The 13423-nt window shown below is 55.3% G+C and overlaps 1 long non-coding RNA gene across 1 annotated transcript; it reads left to right on the top strand.

Annotated features, from left to right (window-relative positions):
• Positions 1–11471: 11471 nt before the first annotated feature.
• On the top strand, positions 11472–12837 carry LOC123521067. The gene is made up of 2 exons (XR_006679559.1): positions 11472–11662; positions 11897–12837. It is a non-coding gene; the product is annotated as an uncharacterized LOC123521067 (long non-coding RNA).
• Positions 12838–13423: the final 586 nt, after the last annotated feature.

Below are 13423 nucleotides of genomic sequence, written 5' to 3'. Positions count from 1 at the left end.
GGGGGGGCACGGGTGGTGGTTGGGGGTGGGGGTCTCACCAGTCTCCGTTGGACCCCCAAGCCTCATATGATTTGGGGCTTTGTTCCACATGTTCTCCGGCTCTGTCCAGGGCCTCCTAATGGGGTTCCTTCTGGGCAGTTAGTAGTGGTAGTAGTGGTAGGTGGACACCATCGAGTGCTCTGTACCGACCATCTTTCCAGCAGTTACATGCGCTCTGTGCACCGCCCAGGGACCCTCACGGGTCTGATGGACAAACCTGTTCAGAGTTAGAAGCTTGCCGAGGGCCCCACTGTTGGTAAGTAGGTGAGGCAAGAAGCAGACCTGGGAGAGGCCAGGGCCAGCCCAGCGCCTGGACCGATGGCCGCCTACACCAGCTTGGTGAGAGGAATGACCGACAACTCCAGTCCTCTTGATCCTGGAAGAGTCCCCACCCCCTTGAGCTGTGATGAAAGCCCAGGACTAGACCCACTTGGCCCACCTCTCTACAGACCCCAAGGCACCAGCCCACCCACCCACCTGGGAACCAACAGCCCCTCCCGATGTCCACCCCTGCCTCCTCCCACTCCTGCATGAAACTCCTTGAGGGTTTGGGTGGTGTTGCTTCTGATCCCAGGAGAAAGATCCCCCGGCTCCCGGAGGGCCACCCCTATCCGAGCGGGAGAACAAGAGGGCACCCCAACATCATGGCAGGGGCTGACCCACTGATGCATGTGGGGACGGGAGAGGAAGGGCCCTAAAAGGAAGGGCTTGGGCGAAGCTGCCCGGGTGGAGGAGGCCCAGGTCTGGCCTGCAGGGCTGCGTTGCTCCAGCAGGCTGGGGACAGCCTATTCAAGCCAGTCCTTGATGCAGAGGGGAATCAGCATGGAGACGAGACTGAAGGCAGTCCCAGGGTTGTCATGGGGACAGGCCAGGGAGCCTGCACCCTGGCAACCTGGCTGGGAGGGGGCGGGGCCTGGACTTGGAACAGCACTGAGGGGGCCACCCTCTGGGGACAGACAGAGGCCTGTCCATCACACTTCAGCCAGTCAGAGGCTTCCAGGAGGCTGGGGCAAGGAGCTGGCTTCCTCTGAGCCAAGCCATCTACCACTCCTACATCCTGAAATTGTATCCCTGACCCAGCTCCCCAAGCCTGCTCTGTCCAAAACAGCATCTGGTGGGCCTTCTCTGGTCCTCCATTTGCACACCAAAGGCCCCCTGTGTGCCAGGCACCAGTGAGGGGTGAGCAAGACAGACCCAGTCTCTGCTCCAAAGAAACTACCATCCAAGAGGGGCAGGGAGATGAACCCAGAGCCACTCCACAGCGAGAGAACTTTACTGTGTTTGAGGTCGATCAGTAAAGAAGACGAACGGAAAGTGCTACCATTACCCTGGGTGTCGCAAATGGTTAAGTGCTTGACTCCTGAAGGAAAGGTTGCTAGTTTGAAACATACATGCGTGGGTGTGTGCAAGCACGCACACACACACCACCACCACCACCACCAAGGTGCCGCAGCAGAGCAGCCATCTGCTTTGGGAAGGTGGCAGGGTTGAGATCCCCAAGGAGCAGTTCTGCTGTGGCAGGTGGTGACACCAGGGCCGGGAATGGCATCAACGGCAGCTGGCTGGTTGAGAGCCTGTCTTCCTGCAGAAGGTCTTGCTTCAATCCCTCTGCGGCAGCAGCAGCAGCTGGGCAGTGGGAATATTTTAGCTCAGGAATGAGGATTGAGCAGAGACCTGATGAGTGGACGGGAAGAGCTAACCGAGGGTCTGGAGGCTGGGCAGCAACCAGGACAGGCCACTCGCTCGCTCCTGGTGCCGGGCAGAACGAGGCGGGGTGCTCACGTGCCTGGAGTGGAGAGGAGCAGAGAGGGGAGAGGGCATCAGAGGGGCCGGGGCCAGGCTGAGAGGGGGCCAGTTGCCACAGGCGTTTGCAGTCAGGGACACAGTCAGATATATAGCTAGAAAGATCGCTCTTTCCCAGGTTTGGAAGACCAAAGACATTCCGCTTTCATATTCCTGTATCGTTAAACTGTGCGAGCCAGCCAGGCGCCTGTGTTTCTTGGGGTCCCCAAGATCCATGGCTTTGACACTCCCACCCCTCATCCATTGCCTTCTATTGGGGGCTAGTGCTTCCGTTGCCCTTGGCTTCCCAGGTTTGACTCCATCTGCATAAAGAAGCCCTGGCGAGAATAATGATAATAAATGATGGTAATGAATGTGGCCACCCAAAGAGGCAGGACTCCCCCCCACCCCACACACACACACACACACACTGCAGACATTCACATCACGTAGACGCTTGGACCCCAGGCACACATTGTCCGCCCTGTTTCTTGTGTCTGCCATCACAAAGCGCCACCAACTGGGTGGCCGAGAAGAGACTTGCCTTCCTGCCTCCTGCCCTCTGAAGACAAGACCCAAGCAAACACCCCCCCCAAGCTCACTGCCGTCGAGTGCTGCTGGTGGGTTCAAACGCCGACCACAGTTAAGTCTAACAGCCAAACTCACTGCTGTGGAGTGGATTCCGACCGAGCTGCTGGCCTTGTAGTCAGCAAGCCCACCCATGACCACGACCCCAGCAGGGCTCCTGGGCAGACTTGGGGGTCCCTCCGTGCCTCAACACGCGCCCCTTGGCTTATGGCTGTATAACTCTAGACCACCTCCCCCCTCTTGGCCTCCGCCTCCGCCAGCTGTCAAAACTCCTGTGTGTGTCTCTTGTAAGGGCACTTGTCATTGGACTTCAGGCCCACCCTGCAAGGAGCCTCGGGGGTGTCGGGCTGCTCACCACAGGTCAGCAATTGAAAACCACAGCTGCTCCCTAGGAGAAAGACCAGGTTTCTGCTCCCCTAAAGAGTGATCTTCTCAGAAACTCCCAGGTCCTGCCCTGTCCTCGGGTCACTCTGAGTCAGAGTGGACTCTGTGGCAATGAGACCCGTCATTAGTTAGACCTGCCAAGAGCCTTCTTGACCAAAGAAGGTCACTTTGTCGGGGTCTGGGCACGAGGACAGGGACCACGCTTGTTGAGGGCTACCAGTCAACCCCATCCCTTTCAAAGGATGGAAATGAACAAAACCCAAGCTCACTGCCACCGAGTAGATGCCGACTCTGAGCCACGCTATCTCGGGTTTCGGAGACTAACTGCTCTCTGGAGTCGAACGCCCGTCCTCCCCTGCAGAGCAGCTGGTGGTTTCTGACGATGAGCAAGCCCACACACAGCCACGGCCGACCAGGACTCCTTGGAAGGCTTGGGGGACTCCTCCCCCCAGCCCGGCTTCTACAGGCTCTGGCAGCCCAGACTCTCCTTGGCTTATGGCTGCATCACCCCCATCTCCTTGGCCTCCTCCTCTATCTGTCAAATCTCCTGTGACCTTGAGGATCGCAGCCACGCCACCAAGTGCAAAGCCAAACTCACTGCCCCGGAGTCGATTCGACTCCTCACAGCCAGGAGGGGGCAGTGGAGGAACAGTGACAGAGCAGGGATTGCAGGAGGCTTGCAGGAGGCTCTGCTCAGACCACGAGGAAGGGAGGGTCAGGTGCAGGGACTCCCCTCCCTGAATGAGTGGACAGATAAAGGAGCCGTGCCTCCACTCCGGCTGGGGAGCTCAGAGGACAAGGTGCTCGAGGGAGGTGGACCGTGAGACAAGTGGAGGGCTTGTGGCGGTAGAGGATGCCCCAGGAATTGTTCCGTCGACACGCAGTGGGGCAGACAGGTACACAAAAGCTTTAAGGAGATTTCAGCCTCAAGTGCGGTCTGGTCAGCCCAGGCCACAGAAACTCCCTGGTCTGAACTTACCACAGCCACGTCACAAGGTGGCTGTCCCCCCACCCCCCACTTCCGCCCTTGTGTGACCAATCCTCAATCCTCTGAAACCAAATGTAAGACTTCCCATCTCCAGGGTCAGTGCCAGGGTCCCTGTGACTCATCGAGTGTGTCAGGCAGGACACTGCAGTGTGACCCAGGTCTATGGGAGGGACAGCGGATGAAAGCTCTTCGTTGTGCTCTGGGATCCTCACTGAGCTGGGACGATGTGGGCGCTGCCTGCTTCCAGCCTCACGGTAGATCCTGCTGTAGGGTCCCCTCTTGTCGAGGAGGAAAATAAGGCTGACAGAAGTTAAGTGTGACCTGTCTGGGGTCACCCAACCATTCCCTGCTGGATTGGATTTGGCCCCTGGCAGCCTTGGCATTTGTAGCTATAGTTGTTGGCCCCTTCCTCCTGCTGTGGCTATCAATGTGGGTGAAAGGTTCAAAGAGACACTCGCATACAGCGGTTCTCAACCTGTGGGTCGCGACCCCTTTGGGGTTGAACGACCCTTTCACAGGGGTCATCTGATTCATAACAGTAGCAAAATGACAGTGATGAAGAAGCAACGAAAATAAATGTATGGTTGTGGGGGTCACCACAACAAGAGGAACTGTATTCAAGGGCCGTGGCATGAAGAAGGTTGAGAACCACTGCTCATATAGTTCTTAATAATGGTCCCTTCTGAAGACAGCCAGGGTCCCACGGTTTATATCATTCCACGTGGCTTTGAGTATTGTACAAGAAACAAACAAACAAGACGCAAAACCTGTTGCCCGTGTAGCCTTGGGAGGCTACAGCCCCTGAGGGCCCGATGTTAGAGGGCAGCTGCCTGAGCCGGCTGGTTCCTGGGCTATGGTCTGTATGGAAGTAGGCCTCTTTGACTGGCTCCCCTGTGTGGGCTTGAACTGCCAAGCTTTAGGTTAATAAAACTCACTGCCACCAAGTTGATGGCAGTCGAACCCATGGCAGCCCGATATAAAGTTTTGTTTTAGGGAGAAAACAGACCCCAATTTATATAGACTTTAGAGAAATCCATCTAGTATATTACATTAAGCAGGACAAAGATAAATCATGAGAATGAAGGAGCCAATCAGCATGAGAGCCTAATGGTGTCCAGGGGTCACAGCCACCAGGCTACCAACTAGGACGTAGTACACATAAAATTGTGTTATCCAATTCCTCACAGCTGCGGGTGGACGACAGAAGCGGGGAGGGACGAAGATCAGGCTAAGTGCACTAGTGAACTTACAAAACTGGTTCCAGGCCCCCAACCCCCTGGGTCAGGGTGTGACTCATGACCACGGGGCTGGACTGGCCCTTTCTGGGCTGGCCGGGGGACGGAGGCAAACACCCTGCCAGAAATGGGAGCTTTTTGACCTTGTCTGTCAATGGTCAGAAAGACCCTGGGAGAGGCTGAATCTCTGTGGAGACTCCAAGTGGATTTAGGGCTTCCATGTACACCGTAGCCCCTGCAAACCTAGTGCTCAGAATTTAGACGCTAATCTAGTTTCCAGAGGAGTCCTGGTGGCAGAGTAGGTTACATGTTGGACAGCAAGGTCAGCAGTTCGAAACCACCAGCTGCCCCTTGGAAGAAAGATGAAGCTTTCTACTCGTGTGAAGAGTTACAGTCTTGGAAACCGACCAGGGTCATTCTAGTCTGCCCTATAAAGCCGAAAGCTAGGTGATTTAAACCCATCAACAGCTCTTCAAGAGAAAGACGAGGCTGCCTGCTCCTGTCAAGACTGACAGTCTTGGAAACTCAGTATAAGGCGGAGGATAGAACTGACTCGGTGGCAGTGGGTCTGGGGTCATTTTGCCTTCAGTTTTAGTTGTGGCTTTAGTCCAGCCCAATCCATTGGCACCACCCAGAAGTGCCTCTACAAGAGACTTGTTTCTCGAAAAATACACATGCATCCATCAAAGGAAACATCTGGAAGAGCACACCCCCAAACAAAATGCTCCGTGCCTTCCAGTCGATGCTGGCTCATAGCGACCCTGTAGCACAGGGTGGACTGTTCCTGTGGGTTGCCTAGCCGGCAGCTCTTTCCGAATGCAGAAAGCCTCCCCCAACCCCACCCCTGGTCTTTCTCCCAAGGAGCAGCTGGTGGTTTCGAACTGCTGGCTTTGCTGGTCAGCAGCCCAACTCTTAACCCCTATGCCACCATGGAGAATGAACATGGGAACGCGTCTGATTACATTGCTGTTAGGAGCCCTGGTGGTGTAGTGGTTACCCATTGGGCTGTGATCCACATGGTCAGCAGTTTGAAACCACCAGCGGCTCGGAGGGAGAAAGACTGGGCTTTCTACTCCGTCAACAGTTACAGCCTCGGAGACCCACAGGGGGTGCCTCGAGTCAGCCTGGAGCTTGGTTAACTGCTGCTGACAGACCTTTGTGCGAGGTCCCGCGTCTGAACGCTGCGGCGGGGAGCCATGATGACTATTTTACAGGAGGAGGAGAATGGCTCAGCTTGGATCCCTCAGCAGATTCCAACTGAGTCGTCCCCCCACCCACTCCCACTCCGGGCACACACCCTAACCAGAAAAACCTGTGCCCGGCCTCTGCCACCTGCCTGCCTCCCTCCCAGCCTCAGGCCTGCTGGTCCCCATGGAGCCTAGACCTCAACCCCTGGCCCTCCCTAGGCCTTTGCAGTTTGGGGGGTGTGGGAGGGGGTGTGTGGCTTGCCATGCCAGCTCCTGTTTATTCCTGCAAAGATGCTGGGCGGTGGGTGTCCTCATCCCCTAGTACAGACAAGCAGGCAGCAGCTCTGTGACGCTAATCTCCCTGCCTGGCTTCCCCGCCTGGGTCCCCAGTGCTGAGTCAGTTCAAATCCCGCTCAAAACTGCAGACTCCGGAACTTCCATCAGCCTGCTGGGGCTTGTTCAGCCACATGAAAGTGCAGTTGTGTCCTATTCTCCAACCAGCCCAGCCCTCTATGCTCCCTGGCTAGCTCAGCTGCTGCCCTGCCCTGCCCTGCCCTGCCCAGGGGCAGAGTCCAAAGCGAGAGCAGAAGCACCAGGCCTTTGGTTCCAGATGGAGGAAGGTGGCAGCAAGAGGGAGCTGACCGGGAAGAGTTCACCAGCTGGGGCCGTGAGCAGGGCCTGGGCTGCTGGGATCCTGGGTGTGGTTTCTATCAAAGCACTGTCTCCGAGCGCCTTCGTTTCCACCTCTGGAAAATGGGTTTTGCAGTAACCTCACCTGAGAGGGCAGCGGTGAGAACTCAGAGAGGAGTACCCCAGTGCCTTCAGCACGGTGCCTGGACTTGCACATGCCGAATCCGTGGCTTTGATCAGCATGAACAGGAGTGCGCTGGTCTGATCAAAACAGCCCAGCTCCTTCAGTGCGTGTTACTGGGCAGCCGGGAGGCCCAGAGAACGTGGACACAGCGCCTGCCCTCACGTAGTCCATGAGCACACGGGTAGGCCGGCCAGAAGGAGGAGAGCGCTGACTGGTGGGCCTGGGGTGGCTAGCACCCCAATAGTTGGGTGCTTCTCTTGTTGGCCTGGGAAGGCCTCGGAGCAGGGGAGTGACTGATTAAGTCCTCTCAAGTAGAAGCAGCACCTGATACCTGTGTCCCACAGCCACTGCTCATCACAGGCCTGGGGGGAGGGAACAGGGCTGGCTCCAGTAGGGCTGCAGGACACACAGAGGCTGGGAGGGACTCTGGTCCTGGGGGAAACCCCAGGTGAGCAAGGGCTTTGGACCAGGGTCACCACCCTGAACAGATCTCTTTGGGGAGTGGGGTGCTCTACTTGACTTCCCACCTTTCTCTGCACACAACGAGAAGCCACAGGAAGGGGTATTCTCAGGTGGGTCTGCCTTGCCACAGGGGGACCCACTGAGTGGTTTGGACACCCCTGGCAAGTCCCACCTCTGTGACTGAACCTCGGTATTCTCATCTGTAGGGGTGAGGAGAAGCAGAGGCGGTAGGTACAGAGGAGCTGTCTGGGCAGCCCTGCATACACACCCTCCCGGCGCCTGGGCGTGTCTGTGTGTGTCAGCTTCCAGCCCTGCTGTGGCCAGCTCAGCACCACCTGGCAGGACAGGCCTGGGTGCCCTGTAGAAGAGGGTTGGACCCCCTCCCTTGCTGCCAACCTCCCGGTTGCCCTAATAGGAAGACAGTTTTTCATGGGAAGGTCGGACGCTGGGCGACCTTCTGGCTTCTGTGATCACGTCCCCACTTTCTCCTGCACACTTAGCGGGGTATCTACCGAGTGTCAGACTTGGAATAAACATCGAGGAGATGGTGGTCAGGGATCTCCAGCCCGGTGGGGCTCCCTAAGGAGCAGGTCTGCCCCAGTACAGAGTTGGGCGCGTTGACACTCAGCAGCCCGAGGACGGGGCTCTGGGGCCGGAGGGCCCAGCCTCTCAGCGCTCTCAAGGCACCAGGCCGCCAGAGGAGGGCAGCAGCGAGCAGCTGGCGGGCCCTGCCTGGGCTGAATCTGCCTGGCAGCAGCCATGACCTTGGTGTCCTGGAAGGAGGCAGCCTGGGGATTTTCAGCTGCACGGTTGTCAGGAAACGGGTTCACAAATGTCTCTGGAACGTCAGCGGCTTCCCGGTCCTTGGCCCGCGGCGGCCAGCACTCCCACACACTCAGTTCCGAAAGGCACCCTGGCCTTCCCCGGCCCTCCCTGTGGCTCCTGGGACCCATGCTGGGAGGGGGAGCACAGGATGAGGGCCAGAGGGTGACTTGGGCAAGCGTCCCACAGGGCCATGTTACCAGGCCGTGCTGTAGGCCTGCGGTGGGAAAATGGGGCACCCCTGCAGTGCCTTTTCCATGGGTGACCTGATAGAGCCTTGTGTGTGTTTGGAAGCCCATTCTGGGACTGTGGGGAGGAGAGTCACACACTCAGTCCTCCTCACACACACACACTCAGGACACACTTAGGGACGCAATCACATGCCTGCACCTCACACACCTCGTGATCCCATGGCAGCACACTGCTCTGACACACTCATGCAAGCCCATTCACACACACACACACACTTCACACCACCCTCACAAGTGCTCACAGACACATTCCTACATCGGCTCAGGCACGCACATTCACACTCAGATACTCCAGGCACATGTTCACACACGTGCTCGCGTGCACGCACACACAGGAACCTCATGGGAGATGAGCAGGTCGTGCCAGATGAGGCCCCCTCAGCTCCCTCCCCAGAGAGAATCGGGCTCTCAGGCATCGGTGACATGCCTCCCACCCACGTCCAAAAAAGGAACTGAGACAATTCAGAAGGGTAAACCCCAAATAAAACAAGAAAATTAAAGAAGAAAAGCAGGCGGGTGGAAGCACTGAATGTGGAGCCCTTGTTGCTCCAGGCCTTCAACCGCCTTGCTTCTGAAGACCTGTGTCTCAGCCCGAGCCCAGCCTTCCGGTGCTTCACCATCCCTGACATCTAGTCAGTACTTTTCCCTGGTGAGCTATGGGAGGTCTTACTCCTGGCCAGAGTGACTGATTCTGCCTGGGGTGTTAGGGCACCCCAGCCTCTGCCTCCCTCCTAAAGGTCGCTGGGCTGATGGACATCTGATTGTCGACCATTGACCTCACACAGAGCATTTCCCATCCACCACCCATCAGCTCCAGAGCTAGACTTTCGGCCTTGACCTTTCTCTTCTCTCAAGGTGAGTTGCCAGCCTCCCAGGACCTCCAGTGCTGAGACAGATTTCTTTCCCTCCTTGTTCTAGCCTCCGTTCTGATGTTCCACTCATCTTCCCTCACAATTCTCAATAAAGCCCTCGTTCGATGAGACACCCCTGACTGCTCCTGACAGTGCAAAGTTGCTCAAATGCGTGGTTCAGTCAGCTCCTGCTGAGTAACAAACCAACCCACAGCCTCATCGTTCAAAACAGCAATGTGCTGTTTCTCATGATCCCTGGGGTTGGCTGGCCTCACTGGGTGGTGCTTCTGTTCTACTTGGGGGTGGCTGGGCTCAGCTATGCACGCCCTCTCCGTTGGAAGCTCACCTGGGCTAGAAAGTCCAAGATGGCATCTCTCACCTGGGTAATGCCCCGGCTGTGATGTTTGCCACAGAGAGGGGCTGCCCAGGCTCCTAGCAGGATAGCCAGATATATTTGCATGACAACTCAGGGCTCTGAAAGACAGAAAAACAAGCTGCCAAGCCACCTCAGGCCTAACCCTGGAACTGGCCTTGCCATCACCGCGTCCACATTCTCTTCATCAAAGCAAGCCATCAAACGAGCCAAGGTTTCCCTTTGATCCCGGAAACGAGAACGGTGACACCGATGGCAAGAGATGGACAGAAATGGTGGCAGCTGCGGTGACAGAACCAAGAGGCCACGTGGAACAAAATGGTAGACTTGCCACCCCTCAGCGCAAGAGAGCCAAAGCCCACTGTCAGACCGGCAGGCCTTGAGTTCATCAGCGCCTGCGGCTACCAGAAGCAGGAGAAGCTGCCGGCCCGGCATCTGTCCGCAGACCTGGAGCTTGCCTGCGTCTGTCCAGTTACATGATATAAAGCTCTCTCCCTAGATACCTACATACATCTCGCTGTGACTCACCAGAGAACCGAAGAGAACACATAATAGCAATGAAGGAAGCTTCTCTTCCACAAGAGAGGGAACTGCAGAAAACATGCACCGCAGGGACCCTGCCAGGTTTGTTGTGAACATGTGAACCAGACTGCCACTGGGTCAGTTCCTACTCACAGTGAGTCCGCAGCGGAGCTTACAGCAGAGCTGACCCTGTGGGTTTGTGAGACCATAACTCTTCAGGGAGTAGAAAGCCTCTTCTTTCTCCCTCAGAGCCACTGATGGTTTCAAACTGCTAACCTTGGGGTTAGCAGCCCAACTCGTAGCCCCCACCTCCACCAGGGCTCCCAAAATGGACTGTTAGGGCAGAGGAAATACAAATAGGGAAACTACAGAAGGAAAATACTGAGATTTAAGAGGGTGGAAATGGACTTCATCTCTCGATGGGAGGGGCCGCACACAGAGGTGAGGATGAGGGGATGTGTCGGCAGCCACACGTGAGCAGACACGTTAAGCTCTGTTTCCTGCAAGAGAAGTGGAGCAGCCGTGTGTCGGCACCTGGAATGACTTAGCAGACTCAGTCACCAAATTCCCGTCTTCCACAAAGATGGCTGTTTTCGCTGGACCCATGGTGACTCAGAACAAAGACTACCTTTCCCAGTCTCCTTTGCAGCCAGGCATGGGCCCGAGATTAAAGTCCAGCCAATGACGTGTGAGCAGAGGCAGGACTGGGCATCCATCTTCATCCCTCTACCCTTTGGACGGTTTCATCTTCCACCTTGCTTCCTGAATGTGAGTGTGATCGCCCTCATCCTGGACCCTGAAGGCAGGAAAACGGGTGGAGGGGGATCAGAAGGAGCCTGGGCTTCAGAGAATCAGGCAGTGCATGGTCACCATAGCAGCCCCAGGCCACCACTTTCAGACTTTGATCAGGAAGAGCAGGAAGTGCCCACGCTATGCAGTGTTTGGGGCATGCGTTCCCCTGCAGTCAAACTGAATTCTCCCTGATGACACATGACCTCCTCCGGGTCCCCCACATCCTTTACCACCATCCCCCAAATTCACACATCCATTGGGCATTGATTGTGGATCCCGGGTAAAATGCAGTTCTTGACAAATGTGATCGTTTCTGCATTTGCCATTGATGTGGCGTATTGGTCCAGTTGTGCGGATTGTTGTTTCCTTTACACTAAGGTGTGCATCTTACTGCAGGCTGTCGTCTTTGGTCTCCATCAGTAAGTACTTCAAGTCCTTCTTTACCTTCAGCAAGCAAGGGTGTGTTGTCTGCACAGCTCAGGTTCTCAGTGAGTTTTCCCCCAGGCCTGATGACGCACCCTTCTGCATTGAATCCGCTTCTTAGAGCATTTGCTCAGCACACAGATCGAGAGGTATGGTGAAAAGATACACCCTGACACACACCTTAAATGCTTTTCAACCGCAGTCTTTCCTTGTTCTGTGTGAAAGGCTGCCTCGCTGTTCATGTGTAGGTTTTGCACGGGCTCTCAAAGTCCCATTCTTCCCAATGCTATCCCTAATGATTTTATGACCTGGAATGGCTTTGCATAGTCAAAAAAAGGGGTGGGGAGTAAACCTATTTCTAGTATTCTCTGTTTTCCGCCTAGATGCATGCGATGTCTGCAGTGATGTGCCTCGTCCCATGGCCTCATCTGAATGCATCTTCAATTTCTGGTAGCTCCCTGAAGATGTCCTGCTGCAACGGTTGCGAATTACCTTCAGTTTTTGTTGTTTTAACTTGTGTGTGATATTAAGAAGACTCTGGAATGAGCCCAGCTGTCCTGTAAATTCGATATCATCACTACTGTACAGGGGATGAAAATGAGACTGGGGAGGTGAGGAAACGGCTGCGATCCCACAGGTTTCTGAACGATGATGTCAGGCCTTCGACGTCTCTATCTCACCCCTCCCGGCAAACTGGCCCCTCGGCCGGTGACATCACTGGGGGCTGTGAGAGTGCAGACTGTCCCACGCGACCCTGTCAGAGGCACAGAGGTCAAAAGGACTGCCTGTGAACCGTCTTTGTGGTGTCTCGGCGGAAATCTATTATTTTTCAGAAAACCACGTTGGTCGGTCGTTAGTTACATCAACAAAACCTTTCCTGTTGATGTAAACCAGCTTACATTAGCAGTGTGGCGACAAGCCTACATCTCTAGACAAGCTTACTTTTTGAATGTTGTAACGTGCCCTGGCCAGAGCTGCCGTGAAGACCCAGTTACAGTGGTGTGTCAGTCCGGTGGGTTCGTCTGCACGTGCCACAAGCGCATGCTGGTGTTCAATGCCGTCGCGTTTTAATGTACACAGTCGCTGATCTTGTAAAGCGTTCTGGCGATCATTATTATTTGTGATAATTAGTATTTGTGAGCCTGTATGGATAAGTTTGAGGAGGAAGCCATAATTAAAGGTCAAAAAGGAGGAGAGAAATCATAAAAGGCCTCTGCTTGGTGACCAATACCATTGTGATTCAATTCGATGCAGGCAGATTTTACAAACCAATTCTGCAGTTGGTATCTGTGTCATCTAAGAATTATTACAGTTGAGCAATTGACAACAGTATTTATCACATATTATTTTATGCTTAAGAGCCTGGTGGCACTATGGGTCAGGCAGTGGACTGCTGACTGCGAGGTTAGTTGTTCGAACCCACTGGCTGCCCTGTGGGAGAGAGACGAGGCTGTCTGTTCCAGTGAAGCTTTTTCACCTCTGAACCCTTACATGGGGTCATTGTGAGTTGGAACCATCTTCCCGGCAGCATGTTTTGTTTAGATTCTCGCGGCAGTTACTTAATCTCGGGTCAACTTGAGGATATGAGGAGTGAAGGGGTGGAGTCTAGCCTGTCAATCAGGTCACAGCTGATAATGTCTCCCTGTCAGTGTGGCTTTCTCATGAGGATTCTGGGAACTTCCTCCCTTTCTCCCTGAAGGTGAGTCACACTCTCTGCTTTCAACCTCCTGTTGACAAGCCCCGTGGAGCCGTGTGGAGGAGCCACACTCAGAGAGCTGGAGGAGCCACGTGGAGACCCACGCCAGTGCTGAGATGCTTCCACCACCACTGGATCCACAAGACTCTTTACCCCACCCCACCCCAACCTGTGATCTTCCTGCATTAGGCATCATTGTATGTGCTGCGTGAGT

The sequence above is a fragment of the Echinops telfairi genome, unplaced genomic scaffold (assembly GCF_000313985.2).
Source record: "Echinops telfairi isolate 266 unplaced genomic scaffold, ASM31398v2 ScPeMD7_7469;HRSCAF=8507_0, whole genome shotgun sequence".
NCBI classification, from domain to species: Eukaryota; Metazoa; Chordata; class Mammalia; order Afrosoricida; family Tenrecidae; genus Echinops; species Echinops telfairi.
This window is presented reverse-complemented; position numbering and strand designations above follow the sequence as displayed.